The sequence below is a fragment of the Pseudophryne corroboree genome, chromosome 10, assembly GCF_028390025.1.
Source record: "Pseudophryne corroboree isolate aPseCor3 chromosome 10, aPseCor3.hap2, whole genome shotgun sequence".
NCBI classification, from domain to species: domain Eukaryota; kingdom Metazoa; phylum Chordata; class Amphibia; order Anura; family Myobatrachidae; genus Pseudophryne; species Pseudophryne corroboree.
In genome coordinates this window covers 118,615,448-118,634,648 of record NC_086453.1, presented here as the reverse complement: position 1 = coordinate 118,634,648, position 19,201 = coordinate 118,615,448, and positions in this window count along the sequence as shown.

Sequence of the window (19,201 nt, the reverse complement as noted above, 5' to 3'; positions counted from 1 at the left end):
CAGTCTTCTTGCGTCTTTGCAAAAAAAAAAAAAAAAAACAACAACAGTTAGTTCTGTACTAATTTCTGGGAGCACCACCAACCAAAGACCACTGCAAAAACCTTTAAGGCAGAGTCAGTAGCTAGATGTTGGTTATCACAGATATTTTCTTAACAATTTGAGTTGCATCACAAATTTACAATTCGAAAAAATCCTGTGCAGATTCTAAACCCCAAACCCCCTTTGGTGAAATGTCACCAGCTATCAGAAGTAGAAGAGAGAGATAAATGTGGCTGTCAGAGGTTTGTGAAAGTTTTTTATGGTGAGAGGTTGTAGATGTTATTGTCAATGAGTATAGGGAAGTAAAAAGCACATGAGTGTTAATAAGAGGGGAGTGAATATTTGAGGGGGCAACATGTACAGAGGGGTGAGTTGCTGGGAGACTGAATGATGTAATGGCCTTTATGAATACTCCATGAAGAGGAATGCAGAAAATAAATTTGTTGTACATAGTACGTTTGAGATTAAACCAGAGTTAACTAGGCTGAGAGTGGGTTTCACTTGTTAGATGTTCAGGTGCCTAATTACTGGTGTTGTTCCGCTGTATGTTTACTGAGCATGACAGAGCAAAATTACATACAGGTATGTACAGTCACATGCAAATCACAATGTAACTGGTTTTATACAAAATTGGTTGCATTCTGTTCGTAGAGGTCATGAGGATTATAGTTGGAAAGATATATACATACACTTAAATGCACAGATGATTTTGATTGAGGATGAAAGGAAGGGTGTTTGTTTGTTTTTGCAACGTTGGTTGGTTGTTTCCATCTGTTTTCGTCCTGGTATGTCCTGGGTAAGTCTATATTGTAATATTTTCGTAACCCTTTTAAAACAACCCTTCTAAGACAACCCTGTTCAGCCAGGCTGCTGTTCAGCCTAGCATCTTTCCTTATGAATGTGTAAGTCCTAGTTAAGTCTATATTGTAATATTTTCGTAACCCTTTTAAAACAACCCTTCTAAGACAACTCTCTTCAGCCAGGCTGCTGTTCAGCCTAGCATCTTTCCTTATGAATGGCAAGAATCCATGTTTGTCTGATAATTGCAATCAAGGCCTAACACCCCACCCCCAGTTACAGAGCATGCCATAAAACTCAACTAAAACAAACACTGAGATAGGAGTTTACCAACTATTTCAAAGTTGAAATAAAGTATCATCTTATAATACAATATAGCTTGTGATATAAAAATTTACAATGTAGATTACCTATTTTAATAAAAATATCACTGCAGCATGTTTATTCTTAGCAGACCCAATCTCCAAATGAGTGCAGATTACCTGCAGAGAAAGGAGAGCAATCGTCACATTGGTCCAGCACAGCCCTTCAATATATGGCAAACATACAGCCACTATGTAAGTCCTGGGTAAGTCTATATTGTATTATTTTCTTAACCGTTTTAAAACAACCCTTCTAAGACAACCCTGTTCAGCCCAGCATCTTACTATGCATAATTAGTTCATATTCTGGTATTTAGCCAACAGGAATGTTTATAATTTTGCCTTTGCTTGCTCTGGTTTGTGATAATTTGACCTCTATGATTTATGTACACTGCTCTCTTACAACATTACAGACTGTAGTTACATAGTTACATAGTCAGTGAGGTTGAAAAGAGGAAAACTGCCCATCGGGTTCAACCTGTATTCTGTGTTAATCTGTTCATATTATAATGTGCCTGCTGAAGTAATGGCTTAGTACCAATTGACAACAATGATTCTTACCACTCCCAGATAATTTAATGTCAATATGTTAAATGCTATAGCCCTGGATACATTTTCCAGTTAGGAATTTGTCTAATCCACTTTAAAATACATTTACAGAGTCTGCCATTATTACCTTCTCCAGCAGGGAGTTCCAAATCTTTATTGCCCTTACCGTGAAGGACCCTTTCCTAAGTTGTGTACGGAATTTCCTCTCGTCTAGCCTAAGCGAGTGCCCACGCGTCCTATACAGAGTTCTTTTAATAAACAAATCCACTGCTAGATCCTTGTAATGACCCGTTACATATTTGAAATTAATAATGTCTCCTCTTAGACGCCTCTTTTCTAGTGTATACAGTACATATTTAACCTAGCAGGCCTTTCCTCATACTCCAGAGACTCTAACCCTTCAATCAGTTTAGTAGCTCTTCTTTTAACTCTTTCTAGTTCCCGATATCTTTTTTATAATACGGTGCCCAGAACTGAACACAATATTCCAGGTGCGGATGTACCAATGATTTGTACAGTGTCAGGATTACATCCTCGTCCCTTGTCTCTATGCCCCGTTTAATGCACGCAAGCACTTTACTTGCCTTATTTGCTGCACTTTGACTTTGTGTACTGTATTTAAGCCTATTATCTATGAGCACCGCCAAATCTTTTTCCACTATAGTTACCCCCAAATTTTCCCCATCTAGAGTGTATGATGCATGTGTGTTTTTTATCCCAAAATGCATAACTTTGCATTTTTCTATATTAAACCTCATTTTCCATTTAGACGCCCAGGTTTCCAGTTTAACTAAGTCATTCTGTAGAGACTCCACATCGCCTTCTGAATTAATTACCTTACACAGTTTAGTATCATCTGCAAAGATTGACACTGTGCTTTCCAGGCCTATTCCTTGATCATTGAAAAATATAGTGAACAGCAGTGGGCCAAGAACGGACCCTTGTGGTATGCCGCTGACTACTGGTGCCCAACTGTAGAACATCCCACTGACCACTACTCATTGCACTCTGTTATCCAGCCAATTACTTATCCATGTACAAATAGTATATCCTAGACCAAGTTCCCTTAATTTGTTGATCAGTCAACTATGAGGCACTGTATCAAAGGCTTTTGCAAAATCTAAATACGCCACGTTCACTGCTTTTTCATGGTCAAGATTCTTGCTCACTTCCTCGTAGAAGCTAATTAAGTTGGTTTGGCATGATCTGTCCCTTACAAACCCATGCTGACTTTTTCTAATAAACTTTGTAGCCTGTAGGTGATCCCCTATGCTATCCCTCACAATGCCTTCCAATATTTTACCCACTATAGAGGTTAAACTAACTGGTCTATAGTTTCCAGGATTGTTTTTATTTCCCTTTTTAAATAAAGGCACTACCTCAGCTATGTGCCAAGTATAGGGGTTTTGCTAGCTGTGACCTAAGCTACATAATAGCCCTTGGATGAAAACCGTCTGGGCCTGGTGATTTATTAATCTTCACGTTACTTAGTCTCTCCAGGACTACTTCCTCACTTAAACAAGCATCAAGCCAAGAGTCATTTCCTTCACTGTAGTTATGCACTAATGTCACCGGCTCATCCTCCCTGGTGAATACTGAGGGAAAAAAATTGTTCAATATTTCCGCCTTTAATTTGTCATCATTTATCAAAGCTCCCAATTCATTTTTTAATGGGCCTACGTTCTCCTTCTTTAACCTTTTACTGTTTATATATTTATAAAACATTTTAGGTTTGGTTTTACTCTCTATAGCGATTTTCTTTTTGTTTATAATTTTAGCTGCCCTTATCACTTTTTTACATCTTTTATTGCATTCCTTGTAATACTGGAATGACTCCTCCCCTCCATTAGATTTAAATGTTTTGAAAGCACGCTTCTTATTAGCCATTGCTTCCTTGACCTCCTTATTAAGCCACATTGGTTTGTGTTTAGTACTCCTGCGTTTACTGCTCATGGGAATGAATTTGTGAATATTGTTTTCAAGCAACCCTTTTAAAGCATCCCACATTTCCGATGTGTCCTTGTCTTTAAACAAAACTTCCCAGTCAATGTTGTTTAGTGCCAGTCTCAGCATATTGAAGTTAGCTCTTCTAAAGTTAAATGTTTTGGTCGCTCACTTATAGCTATGTTTCTTGAAACTGATGTCGAATGTGATCATATAGTGATCACTGTTTCCCAAGGTCTCCCCAACTTTAGTGTTTGATATAATGTCCACATTATTGGTAATAACTAGGTCCAGAATAGTTTTACCTCTAGTTGGGTCCTCAACTAATTGAGTCAAGAATTGATCCTTCAATGTATTTAAAAACCTGCTGCTCCTAGTTTTTACACATGAATCGTTACTCCAATTTAAATCAGGACAGTTAAAGTCCCCTAACACTAGGATGTCCCCCCATTCTCGCTACTTTTTCAATTTGGTGTAAGAGTTGTTCCTCGTCGTGTACACTAATATCCGCTTGCTTGTAGCATGTGCAAATGACTAGTTTTTTTGCCTCTGTGCCCCCACTTGTGATCTCAACCCATAGCGACTCCACGTCATCTCCTGCCCCCTCGAAAATACCCATCTATTAAGTTTTGTTTAAGAGATGGTTTAACAAGGAGACATACTCCTTCTCCCCTTTTGGTAGCCCTGTCCCTCCTGAAAAGAGAATATCCCTCCAAATTCACAACACAGTTGAGAGAGTCGTCCCACCATATTTCCGTAATACCTATAATATCATACTGAGCCTTTGATGCAAGCCATTCCAATTCCCCCATTTTACCCGATAGGCTTCTTGCGTTCGCAAGCATACATCCTAGCTTAGCATCTCCCATGCCTGTTTGTTTTAATGGTATCTTATCTATATTTACAAGTGCCTTTCTAGAATTACTCTTACGGACTATCAATCTCCTCCCTCCCTTTCCACCCCCATCGTACATAATACAGCCTTCCTCACTGCTTGCTCACTTCCTCATCTATACCCCCCTGATGTTAGTATCTTCCCTTTTTGCTATGGACATAATTTTCTATATACCGTATTGTTGTACAAAAATCATCAGTAGGTAATAAATTTGGAATATCTTGGCCAATACCCATGTCAGTAATTCTGGTGTCAGTAACCATGCAGATACCCTTAGCCTTGCCGACTGATCTTTCACTCCCCCCCTTCTCCTCCCCCAAATTGTTCCCTACCCCCATCTTTACTGTTCTCTCTGTTTGTCCCATAGCTTCTAGCTAAACCCCCCCCCCAGGCTCCTAGTTTAATAGCTCCTCCAACCTTCTAACCATCCTACCACCCAGCACCGCAGCCCCCTCCTCATTCAGGTGCAATCCATCAAGACAAAAAAGAGGGTGCCTGACTGAGAAGTCCACCCAGTGTTCCAAGAACACAAACCCTACACAGTCTCTAAGCCACACATTTACCTCCCTAATCTCCCTCTTCCTTCTTGAGCTAGCGCGTGGTACTGGTAATATCTCAGAGAATATTACCCTAGATGTCCTTACCTTAATTTACTTGCCTAATTCCCTATAGTCTTTCTTAAGGACATCCCACCTACCACTAACTTTGTCATTGGTGCCAACATGCACCAAGACTGCCAGGTCTTTACCAGCACCTCCCAACAATCTATCTACCTGGTCCGCGATATGCCATACCCGAGCACCTGGAAGACAATAGACCAGGCTTTTTCAACCAGTGTGCCGTGGCACACTAGTGTGCCGCGACCAGTTGCAAGGTGTGCCGCAGAGCCAGAGCAGCTTACTGCACCTTCAGAGTGCACTGTTGGCCTGGGCTCTTCTTAGAGGATCAGTCGTGCTCCGACCTTGACCTATGCCTTGAAGATGCGGCGGTGTGATATCATCGGTCACTGACGCTGCGTCTCACCACCCAGCCAGCCCACCCGTATACACATCTTCCAGTTCCTGCCTGCATACACAGCTTTCCTTGCCCACCCACATCCACACCTGCCCGACCTCCCGCTGCTCAGTATTCGCAGAACTCTACTATGAACAACCCCCCGCCACTGAGAGACAGGGAGGAGGACAGCTGACCGGTAGGGGCTACTATTTGTTATTTTATTTCTCCTGTGGGAAACAATAGGATTTATGTGGGGAGAATAAGGATTTATGGATTTATGGGGGGAATAATGTGAATAATTCATGTGCAGAGCAATAGGATTTACGTGGGGAGAAATGTGATTGATTTATGTGTGAGCAACATGATTTATGTGGGGAGCAATGTGACTGTTTTTTCTGTGTAGGCCAATGTATGTGTGTTGTTTTTTTTACTGTGAGGGCCAATGTGTGTTTTTTATTTTTTTTCTGTGGGGAACTGATGGTACGCCTTGGCAATTTTAAAATATTGTTTGGTGTGCCGCGAGTAAAAAAAGGTTGAAAATAACTGCAATAGACTGTACAGTGATCATGGTCCCGGTAGCAGATTGTCCTGTCTGTCCTCCTGATAATAGAATCCCCTACCACCACAATCTGACTATGTACCTCACTATCTTTTTTCCCATCAGTACCGGGGGGACCGCTCCTCTGGTTGCTAGAGTGAACAGTCTCCTCCGGTTCCATCATTTCCTCACTGCCATCCTCAGAATCTTCGTCCAATCGGGCAAATTTATTGGGGTTTGGCAGATCGGAGATGTCCTGTCTCCCCCTCTTCTTCCTTCTAACTGTGACCCAGCTGTTGACCTGATCATCCTTGTCTATCAGTGATCCCCCCTGCAACTCCTCCCAGTGATCCCCCCTGCAACTCCTCCACCATTCTATCTAAACTTTGCTCGAGATTGTGAATGTCCATCAGTCGCTTAACGGTCCGCTCTAGATCAGTTACCTGGGATTCCAGGGCAGCCGTTCGCTCACATCTCGCACAAATGTACCCACACTCGGACTGTTGTGCCAGGTGCGCATACATCATGCACGACATGCACTGAGTGAGATCCTCAATCGCGGCCCAATCCATGTTTAATATGTACTAACTCCCTGTTACCCTCCGAAAATTAAAGAGAGAGGGACAATCTATATATAAGGACAATATATAAAGGGATAAAGTACAATAAAAGATAATTATAGGATAATTTATAGGATAAATTAAGTACAAATTAAGTAAGGGACAAGGGACAAGAGAAATTAAAAAGAGAGGGACAATCTATAAGGGACCAAAAGGACAATAAAGGATAAATATATGATAAAATAAGTAAATTAGGTATAAATTAAAGCACAATAAAATAAAGTAATGAACAAAGGGAGACAATTGTGTAATGTCACCCCTGTGTTGGAAGAGAGTCGTACCTGCTTTTTCCCAACGACGTTTGCTGGTTCCAGACCTCTCACAACTTCTTCCGGAGGAGCCTGTGGCTGGAGAATGGACACCCCAAAGAGGACCCCGTAGATAAAGACTAATACAAATAGACGTTGACAATACATTTATTTTGAAGGTGATTTGTCACTGCAGTAAGGCCAAACGTGTTTAGAGCAACGCACATACACTAAATATCATAACAAATCTTAATACTAAGGCATCTGATATTAGTAAACATCAGCCACAACTTACGCACTTGATAGGGACATTAATGGTTTAGCCAATTTGTCACGCATAACATCAAACATTATGGCACAATTACCAACTTTGAGGATTGTAAGGCGGGAAGTGTTCTGACACTAAATTTGTACAATATTTAGACTGTCCACAGGGTGGCGCTGGACGCAAGTAATAACATTCAGTTCCTGCACGGTGGTCTCCGTGTAACATCAGTATCTCGGATTTAATAAAGCCTGCACAGTAATGGTGTTTTCCGGGGATAGAGTCAGCGGACCCCAGGTTATTGTGGGAATATGTGCAGGATGGGCCATATAACACGGCAACAAAGAACAACGGGGATAACGGTATTTGTATCCACAAAAAGGTAAGTAAATTAACAAAGTTATGTGCCCTTGTGAGCCTAACGGTATTTGTATCCACGGAAAGGTAAGTCCAAGGAAATAAAGCTACTCCGGGTTTAAATCAGCCGGTAAGTAAGGTTTTTATATAGGGCATTCCTACACAGAGCATACTCAAGGCACTCTTATTCAAAGTAGTTAACAGTCTTTTATAGTAATCAAGGCTTGTGATTAGGGAGAACTAATGACTGCTGAGTCTCTGCCCTTAATACTGAGGTACAAGGTACAAGGTGCCTCACTTCTTACACTGGGGGATTAATGACAGACCCCACAACCTATCATTTAGCCAAAATGAGGGGCGACCGTGTACCTGTGGGTAGATAGAGTTCCTGCTGGCTGCCCCTGTGTTCCTGGCCACTGCAGTTCCTCCTGTATGCTGGCCGCCGGGATCTCACTGCTGGTGGTCGATAGGAACTCCGGTCTCTTCTCCCCCGGGTGCAGCAGTGTTAACTTCCTCTGCACTGCATCCAGCCACATCACTGCTCTCTCTCTCCTTGGGTGCAGCGGTCTCCTCTTCCGCCATGCTCTGCTTCTCCTCACTCTTCTCCTGGGTACGCGCATCACAGCCAGCTTCTTTACTGCTGCCAGCCGTGTTCCCCGCCTGCACACACTCTGCGGCTCTCCTCATTTCTCTCGTCACAGGCCGGGTCCTCCCCCCTCCTTTCCGTGCCCAAAATTAGCCAATCCAACGGGATCCTAGGACTTCCCGCTTACTGGTGTCCGGCGGACTGTCCTGGGTCCCAGTGCCCCAGCTTTTAACAGGCACCAGGTAAGGGATTTTAACCCTAACAGTGCCTTGTAATAAAAGTCTTTCAGGCAGTACTGACATGCAGCAGGGATACTCAAACGTGGGTATCACATGTTCCCCTGGTGGAATTATGCGTGTCCTCACGCATTTTCTTTTAAAGTGATTCAACAGTCTCGGATTACAGTCATTGGTAATCAAAAGGTAATAAAATTAAGCATGAACATATCTACCTTTGGCACATTATACATTCTATTCTCGGTAGCGCAAGGGCAGAATGCCTTTAGTGCTGTGTTCTGACCTCCTGACACCGATTACTGTAGATCCACTTTCAGAATCAGAGACACCAGAAGAAAAGTACTGTCTGTCACTGGCAAGTTCGTCATCTGACGACTCTGGAGCTGTGCTCCGGGTAATGGGGTAGGGAATGGCGCTTCCCATAAACATCAACAGCTTAATGGGATCATCAAGTGGTATACCTCCCTGGGGCCCCCATCTCTCCGCCACAGGACTCCCCTCCTTCTGCAGTACAAGTTCTTCAGAAGTACACAACTTCAGTTGTTCACGTGTACAGTGCTGAGTTGACTTTCTTCTCCCTTGATCTGGTACGTATACAGGTCATCAGTCAAGACTCTTATGATGGTGTATGGTACAGCCTCCCACATGGTGTCGAGTTTACTGGTTCGGCGGTTTTTCTTTCTCTACACTCAGTCGTCTACTTGTAGAGGCACCGGCCATGTGTTAGCATTATAGTTTCTCTCTTGCCGGGCGTGTATGACTTCCAGCTGCTTTTCTACAACTTGTCTGGCGGTCTTGATGCGGTGCTGGTGTTCTTGTACCCAGTCAGTTTGCAGAGTACTGGGTTCTTCAACCTCTGGGGTTAGCTCAGGTCCTTGGGGAGCTTGCCTTGTCTCCCAAACATTAGATAGAAGGGTGTGAAGCCTGTTGAGCAGTGTTCTGTATTGTTATACAGATATGTAATCTCAGATAGGAATTTGGGACAATAAGTCCTTGATTCCGCAGAGAGGCTTTGAAGCATTCTTATCACTGTCTGATTGGCTCTTTCACTGAGTCCGTTCCCTTGCGGGTGATAGGCAGTGGTCCTCAACTTGCGGCACCCGTACATGTTACACAGTTCATGAACAGTTGGGATTCAAATGTTGGGCCCTGATCCGTCAGGACCCGATCGGGATACCCTTAGGGCTGGACAAAATGTTTAATGAAGAGCCAAGTTATCGTCTTTGCAGTTAGTTCGCATGTTGAGACCACCACCAAGAATCTGCTGTTATGGTCCATGATCGTTAAGGCGTATTGGATGCCGGTGGAAGTTGGTTCAAGCTTTACGTGATCTAATACCACCAATTCGGCTGGGCGGCTGCTTGGAATCGGGTGAAGAGGGTCTTTCTGGGTGGCATCAGCTGGGCGTTTCAGGTTGCAACTCACACAGTCATGGCACCATCTTTCAACATCAGCCCGCATTCCAATCCAGAAATGCCACCTCCTCAGAGTTGCATCTGTCTTCTGTGTCCTGAAATGGCCGGACTGGTTGTGGTAGGTGGTGAGTAAGAAGTGGGCTCGTTCTTTTGGTACCACGATCTGATGGATGGGATGGTGGGTCCCAAGATCAAGACTCGTGCGAATGACAAGTCCTTGTCGAAGGCTCAGGCGATCACGGTGCTTCAATAGTTTGACCAGCTCCTGATCTGCAGTAGTTCTTTGTACTTTGGTCAGCCGAACATTCTGGCGGAGAAGCTCTTTAAGGTTCTGGATCACTGAACTATCTTTTTGCATCAGCTGCCAAGCAAATCTCCCCTTGTCTTGTAGACATGGTTCAAGCGAGGGGTCTGTGTTGACAGCAACAGGGTCAGAAGTGACAATATGCTTTTGTTCCTTAGGAGCCTTGAAGACCGGAGTCTCAACGTCTTTGGCCCAATCTCATTCTTCTTCTTCGATGTTCGCTGTGAGCAGGCGGGACAGGGCATCCGCATTGCCATTAGATTTCCCACTGCAATATGTTACGGTGTAGCGGAAGTTGGCCAGGCGTGACAACCATCTCTGCTCCATCGCTCCCAACCGAGTGGTGGATAGGTGTGCCAAGGGGTTGTTGTCGGTGACAATTACGAATTAAGTAGTTTTTAACTTCTCTGTTATGGCCCAGATCAGGACTGGCAGCTCCAGTTTGAATGTGCTGTGGTTTTTGTTATTACATTCTGTTTTCCTGAGGCCCCAACTGGCAAAGGTGATCAACCTTTCCTGACCATTCTGTACTTGCAATAGCACAGCTCCCAGGCCACAGTGGCTGGCATCAGTAAAGACCTGGAAGGGCTTCTCATAGTCAGGGTAGGCCAGGAGGGGTGCGTCGACCAGTGACCGCTTAAGCCAGGTATGTCCAAACTGCGGCCCTCCAGCTGTTGAGAAACTACACATCCCAGCATGCACTGACGCAGCTTTAGCATTCTCTGACAGCAAAACTGTGTCAGGGCATGCTGGGATATGTAGTTTCACAACAGCTGGAGGGCCGCAGTTTGGACATGTCTGGCTTAAGCTGTTCAAAAGATGCTTGGTGGTCTTCGGTCCGTGCGACCACTGCTGTACTTTGCCTCTCTTGGCCCGACTTGCCATGCAGGAGTTCATGCAGTAATGAGGCCACTTTAGCGAAGTTCTCAATGAAGCATCGGTAGTATCCAACGAACCCCAGGAAACTGCGTACATCTTTGACAGTTCTTGGTACTGGCCAGTCGCGCACCACGCAAATCTTCTCTGGATCCAGTTTCACCCCTTCAGCACTCATGATGTGTCCGAGGTATTGCACTTTTGGCTTCAGGAGGTGGCATTTGGATGGTTTCAACTTCAGGCCACATCCAGTCAGCTGTACGAACACTTCCTCCAGGTGTTTCAGATGGTCCTCGTATGTCTTTGAGAAGATGATCACGTAGTCAAGATACAGGAGGACCATCTAGAAGTTCCGATGGCCCAAGCAGTTTTCCATGACCCTCTGGAAGGTGGCAGGGGCATTGCAGAGTCCGAACGGCATTCTATCAAATTCGAATAGGCCCATGGGAGTGGTAAAAGCAGTTTTCTCCCGATCTTTTGGGGCTATCTGTATCTGCCAATACCCACTGGTCAAATCCAAGGTTGAGAAGTAGACAGCGGTCTTCAGGGCGGTCAGGGACTCCATGATTTGTGGCAATGGGTTTGCGTCCTTGTATTCAACCTCCTGTAATCAACACAGAAGCAAAGGCTGCCGTCCTTCTTCTTGACAATGACCAGCGGGGCGGCCCACGGGCAGTGGCTCTCCCTGATCATGCCGACTTCTTGCATCTCGCTGATCAAGGCTCGTACTGGTTGGTACATGGCCGGTGGGAGCTGCCTGTGTCTCTCTTTAATTGGCGGGCTTATTCCGGTGGGAATGTGGTGTTGCACCCCTTCTGCTCTGCCAAAGTCAGCTGGGTGTTGGCCGAAAGCCCCGGCATTCCTGCACACCACTTGGATAACACCCTCTCGTTGGTTCTCCGGTGTATCCACATCTCCAATTTGGATCTCGTTCCACCAGGGGGTGTCTGTGGTGAATAGGCTTGATTGGCTAGCCACAGTTCTTTGTTGAGTTCCGGACACGGTTTCTCCAACATGTCTTGGAAGTCGACCAGCACCACTCTGGCCACTGGGCAATTCCGGAACAGCCGGATCGGGTAACTATGTGGATTGAGTACCCGGACTGGAACTCTTCCACGTTCCACTCTTGCCAGTGTCCTGGCCACTGCAAATGACCGCTGCCCATAGTGGTCACAGGCTTTGATGATGGCTTCATAATCCCACCCACCTGGGCCGATCCTGGTATACCATCTGCTGCATCGTCTTTCGGTCTCTTGGGGCCGCAGACCTCATTTCAATTCTGAGGGCCTCCACCAGCTTGTTGGGACAATTTTTTAGCACATTCATCCCCAGATTGACAGGGGGCAGGTGTTCATTGCAGGAAGTCGTGACCACAGAGCCTTGGTGTTCTAGCTGTGCCTCGCCAATAGATAAATCAGACTCCCAGTAGCTACAGAACTGAATTGGCCTGCTGTTGCTGGCCAGTAGGCTTAGCCAGGTGGTAGGTGGTGTCACGATCTCGCTCTCTTTCCAGTGTTTTCGGAACTCGGTGAGCTGAATAGTCGTCACATGGGATCCGGTATCTAGGACAGCTGCATTAACCCCAGTGAGCAATAAGGAGAGCCAGGCGAGAGAAATGTGGTACAGTAAGGGTAGTGACAGAAAAGGAGACAGTGAGTGATGAGGAGAGCCAGGTGAGAGAAATGGGGTACAGTAAGGGTAGTGATAGATAAGGAGACAGTGAGGTTTAGACCAACGAGTACTTTTTGTGTTACATCATGTGACCTTCGGTTATGGGTAGAAGGTATAACTTGAGTTTATATATATATATATATATATATATGCAGGTATATTGATGTATGTGGCAGCTGTCCCTGCTTATGTTAGTCATCCATCAATTGGTGCATGACTAATTATACTTACTTTTGACTCGTGATATTGAATATAGTTGCTGTATAAATTGAATAGCTACTATGGATTACTCAGCAATATGGAGAAACTTGCTTCTTATTTTTGTTTGTATGTTTAATTTTTATATATTTAGATCTTATAACGAGCTGCGAAATTGAGTACACATAATCCCTGTGGGCGGACCTATAAGGCATTTTAAAAGGGTTAAGATCCATTAGCCCAGTAGTCTTGAGGAAGTCCCTAGTTTACACGGGGCGAAACGCGTTGACGTCACCCCTTTCGAATTGAGCTGGACATTGGTGGTCATTCCGAGTTGCTTGCTACCTGCATTTGTTCGCTGGGCAGCGATGATGCAAAAAAATGGCACTTCTGCACATGCGTATGCTGCGCAATGCGCACGCGCTGCGTACTTTAACAACGAACTATGTAGTTTTACACAGGGTCTAGTGATGCTTTTCAGTCGCACAGGCAGCCGCAGAGTGATTGACAGGAAGAGGGCGTTTCTGGGTGTCAACTGACCATTTTCAGGGAGTGTTCAGAAAAATGCAGGCATGCCAGGAAAAACGCAGGTGTGGCTGGACGAACGCAGGGCGTGTTTGTGACGTCAAATCAGGAACTGAATGGTCTGAAGTGATCGCAAGCGCTGAGTAGGTTTTAAGCTACTCTGAAACTGCAAAAATATATTTTGTAGCCGTTCTACGATACAACCATTCGCACTTCTGCTAAGCTAAAATACACTCCCAGTGGGTGGCGGCATAGCGTTTGCACGGCTGCTAGCGAGCGATCAACTCGGAATGACCACCATTGTTCAAGTGACTGATCGCTGCATAGATGTCTTTCACTAGCCATGGCTATAGTGGGATACAGGAGTGATATCCTTCCATCTGCCAGGACGTGTCCTCAGTATTATGCAGTGCCAGCGGCTGTTACTGGGCTCCATGCCTGGGCTGAGTATCTACTTGTCCGTATACCTAGGTGGAGTAAGAGACGAGCTGCCACACTGACGTGTCCAATACTTGCGGCTGCTTTTAATCACATATGGGGTAGTGATAGATAAGGAGACAGTGAGCGATGAGAAGGACCAGGTGAGAGGTATGTGGTACAGTAAGGATAGTGATAGATAAGGAGACAGTGAGTAATGAGGAGAGCCGGGTGTGATAAATGGGTACAGTAAGGGTAGTGATAGATAAGGAGACAGTGAGTGATGAGAAGGACCAGGTGAGAGGTATGTGGTACAGTAAGGGTAGTGATAGATAAGGAGACAGTGAGTAATGAGGAGAGCCGGGTGTGATAAATGGGTACAGTAAGGGTAGTGATAGATAAGGAGACAGTGAGTGATGAGAAGGACCAGGTGAGAGAAATGGGGTACAGTAAGGTTAGTGATAGATAAGGAGACAGTGAGCGATGAGAAGGGCCAGGTGAGAGGTATGTGGTACAGTAAGGGTAGTGATAGATAAGGAGACAGTGAGTAATGAGGAGAGCCGGGTGTGATAAATGGGTACAGTAAGGGTAGTGACAGAAAAGGCGACAGTGAGTGATGAGGGGAGCCAGGTGAGAGACATGTGGTACAGTAAGGGTAGTGATAGATAATGACACAGTGAGTGATGAGGAAGCCCACCAGGTGAGAGAAATGGGGTACAGTAAGGGTAGTGATAGATAAGGAGACAGTGAGTGATGAGGGGAGCCAGATGAGAGAAATGGGGTACAGTAAAGGTAGTGATAGATAAGGAGACAGTGAGTGATGAGGAGAGCCATGTGAGAGACATGTGGTACAGTAAGGGTAGTGATAGATAATGACACAGTGAGTGATGAGGAGGCCCACCAGGTGAGAGAAATGGGGTACAGTAAAGGTAGTGATAGATAAGGAGACAGTGAGTGATGAAGAGAGCCATGTGAGAGACATGTGGTACAGTAAGGGTAGTGATAGATAAGGAGACAGTGAGCAATGAGGAGAGCCAGGTGAGAGAAATGGGGTACAGTAAGGGTAGTGACAGAAAAGGAGTCAGTGAGTGATGGGGAGGGCCAGGTGAGAGAAATGGGGTACAGTAAGGGTAGTGACAGAAAAGGAGTCAGTGAGTGATGGGGAGGGCCAGGTGAGAGAAATGGGGTACAGTCAGGGAAGTGATAGATAAGTAGACAGTGAGTGATGGGGAGGGCCAGGTGAGAGAAATGGGGTACAGTCAGGGTAGTGACAGAAAAGGAGACAGTGAGCGATGAAGAGAGACGGGTGTGAGACATGTGATACAGTAAGGGTAGTGATAGATAAGGAGACAGAGAGTAATGAGGAGAGCCGGGTGTGATAAATGGGTACAGTAAGGGTAGTGACAGAAAAGGCGACAGTGAGTGATGAGGGGAGCCAGATGAGAGAAATGGGGTACAGTAAAGGTAGTGATAGATAAGGAGACAGTGAGTGATGAGGGGAGCCAGATGAGAGAAATGGGGTACAGTAAGGGTAGTGATAGATAAGGAGACAGTGAGCGATGAGAAGGGCCAGGTGAGAGGTATGTGGTACAGTAAGGGTAGTGATAGATAAGGAGACAGTGAGTAATGAGGAGAGCCGGGTGTGATAAATGGGTACAGTAAGGGTAGTGACAGAAAAAGCGACAGTGAGTGATGAGGGGAGCCAGATGAGAGAAATGGGGTACAGTAAGGGTAGTGATAGATAAGGAGACAGTGAGTGATGAAGAGAGCCATGTGAGAGACATGTGGTACAGTAAGGGTAGTGATAGATAAGGAGACAGTGAGTGATGAAGAGAGCCATGTGAGAGACATGTGGTACAGTAAGGGTAGTGATAGATAAGGAGACAGTGAGTAATGAGGAGAGCCGGGTGTGATAAATGGGTACAGTAAGGGTAGTGACAGAAAAGGCGACAGTGAGTGATGAGGGGAGCCAGGTGAGAGACATGTGGTACAGTAAGGGTAGTGATAGATAATGACACAGTGAGTGATGAGGAAGCCCAACAGGTGAGAGAAATGGGGTACAGTAAGGGTAGTGATAGATAAGGAGACAGTGAGTGATGAGGGGAGCCAGATGAGAGAAATGGGGTACAGTAAAGGTAGTGATAGATAAGGAGACAGTGAGTGATGAGGAGAGCCATGTGAGAGACATGTGGTACAGTAAGGGTAGTGATAGATAAGGAGACAGTGAGCAATGAGGAGAGCCAGGTGAGAGACATGTGGTACAGTAAGGGTAGTGATAGATAATGACACAGTGAGTGATGAGGAGGCCCACCAGATGAGAGAAATGGGGTACAGTAAAGGTAGTGATAGATAAGGAGACAGTGAGTGATGAGGGGAGCCATGTGAGAGACATGTGGTACAGTAAGGGTAGTGATAGATAAGGAGACAGTGAGCAATGAGGAGAGCCAGGTGAGAGAAATGGGGTACAGTAAGGGTAGTGACAGAAAAGAAGTCAGTGAGTGATGGGGAGGGCCAGGTGAGAGAAATGGGGTACAGTCAGGGAAGTGATAGATAAGTAGACAGTGAGTGATGGGGAGGGCCAGGTGAGAGAAATGGGGTACAGTAAGGGTAGTGACAGAAAAGGCGACAGTGAGTGATGAGGGGAGCCAGATGAGAGAAATGGGGTACAGTAAGGGTAGTGATAGATAAGGAGACAGTGAGTGATGAAGAGAGCCATGTGAGAGACATGTGGTACAGTAAGGGTAGTGATAGATAAGGAGACAGTGAGTGATGAAGAGAGCCATGTGAGAGACATGTGGTACAGTAAGGGTAGTGATAGATAAGGAGACAGTGAGTAATGAGGAGAGCCGGGTGTGATAAATGGGTACAGTAAGGGTAGTGACAGAAAAGGCGACAGTGAGTGATGAGGGGAGCCAGGTGAGAGACATGTGGTACAGTAAGGGTAGTGATAGATAATGACACAGTGAGTGATGAGGAAGCCCACCAGGTGAGAGAAATGGGGTACAGTAAGGGTAGTGATAGATAAGGAGACAGTGAGTGATGAGGGGAGCCAGATGAGAGAAATGGGGTACAGTAAAGGTAGTGATAGATAAGGAGACAGTGAGTGATGAGGAGAGCCATGTGAGAGACATGTGGTACAGTAAGGGTAGTGATAGATAAGGAGACAGTGAGCAATGAGGAGAGCCAGGTGAGAGACATGTGGTACAGTAAGGGTAGTGATAGATAATGACACAGTGAGTGATGAGGAGGCCCACCAGATGAGAGAAATGGGGTACAGTAAAGGTAGTGATAGATAAGGAGACAGTGAGTGATGAGGGGAGCCATGTGAGAGACATGTGGTACAGTAAGGGTAGTGATAGATAAGGAGACAGTGAGCAATGAGGAGAGCCAGGTGAGAGAAATGGGGTACAGTAAGGGTAGTGACAGAAAAGGAGTCAGTGAGTGATGGGGAGGGCCAGGTGAGAGAAATGGGGTACAGTCAGGGAAGTGATAGATAAGTAGACAGTGAGTGATGGGGAGGGCCAGGTGAGAGAAATGGGGTACAGTAAGGGTAGTGACAGAAAAGGAGACAGTGAGCGATGAAGAGAGACGGGTGTGAGACATGTGATACAGTAAGGGTAGTGATAGATAAGGAGACAGAGAGTAATGAGGAGAGCCGGGTGTGATAAATGGGTACAGTAAGGGTAGTGACAGAAAAGGCGACAGTGAGTGATGAGGGGAGCCAGATGAGAGAAATGGGGTACAGTAAAGGTAGTGATAGATAAGGAGACAGTGAGTGATGAGGGGAGCCAGATGAGAGAAATGGGGTACAGTAAGGGTAGTGATAGATAAGGAGACAGTGAGCGATGAGAAGGGCCAGGTGAGAGGTATGTGGTACAGTAAGGGTAGTGATAGATAAGGAGACAGTGAGTGATGAGGGGAGCCAGATGAGAGAAATGGGGTACAGTAAAGGTAGTGATAGCTAAGGAGACAGTGAGTGATGAGGGGAGCCAGATGAGAGAAATGGGGTACAGTAAGGGTAGTGATAGATAAGGAGACAGTGAGCGATGAGAAGGGCCAGGTGAGAGGTATGTGGTACAGTAAGGGTAGTGATAGATAAGGAGACAGTGAGTAATGAGGAGAGCCGGGTGTGATAAATGGGTACAGTAAGGGTAGTGACAGAAAAGGCGACAGTGAGTGATGAGGGGAGCCAGATGAGAGAAATGGGGTACAGTAAGGGTAGTGATAGATAAGGAGACAGTGAGTGATGAGGGGAGCCAGGTGAGAGACATGTGGTACAGTAAGGGTAGTGATAGATAATGACACAGTGAGTGATGAGGAGGCCCACCAGGTGAGAGAAATGGGGTACAGTAAAGGTAGTGATAGATAAGGAGACAGTGAGTGATGAAGAGAGCCATGTGAGAGACATGTGGTACAGTAAGGGTAGTGATAGATAAGGAGACAGTGAGCAATGAGGAGAGCCAGGTGAGAGAAATGGGGTACAGTAAGGGTAGTGACAGAAAAGGAGTCAGTGAGTGATGGGGAGGGCCAGGTGAGAGAAATGGGGTACAGTCAGGGAAGTGATAGATAAGTAGACAGTGAGTGATGGGGAGGGCCAGGTGAGAGAAATGGGGTACAGTAAGGGTAGTGACAGATAAGGAGACAGAGAGTGATGAGGAGAGCCAGGTGAGAGAAATGGGGTACAGTAAGGGTAGTGACAGATAAGGAGACAGAGAGTGATGAGGAGGGCCAGGTGAGAGAAATGGGGTACAGTAAGGGAAGTGATAGATAAGTAGACAGTGAGTGATGGGGAGGGCCAGGTGAGAGAAATGGGGTACAGTAAGGATAGTGATAGATAAGTAGACAGTGAGTGATGGGGAGGGCCAGGTGAGAGAAATGGGGTACAGTCAGGGAAGTGATAGATAAGTAGACAGTGAGTGATGGGGAGGGCCAGGTGAGAGAAATGGGGTACAGTCAGGGAAGTGATAGATAAGTAGACAGTGAGTGATGAGGAGGGCCAAGTGAGAGAAATGGGGTACAGTCAGGGAAGTGATAGATAAGTAGACAGTGAGTGATGGGGAGGGCCAGGTGAGAGAAATGGGGTACAGTCAGGGAAGTGATAGATAAGTAGACAGTGAGTGATGGGGAGGGCCAGGTGAGAGAAATGGGGGTACAGTAAGGGTAGTGACAGATAAGGAGACAGAGAGTGATGAGGAGGGCCAGGTGAGAGACATGTGGTACAGTAAGGGTAGTGACAGATAAGGAGACAGAGAGTGATGAGGAGAGCCAGGTGAGAGACATGTGGTACAGTAAGGGTAGTGACAGAAAAGGAGACAGTGATTGATGGGGAGGGCCAGGTGAGAGAAATGGGGTACAGTAAGGA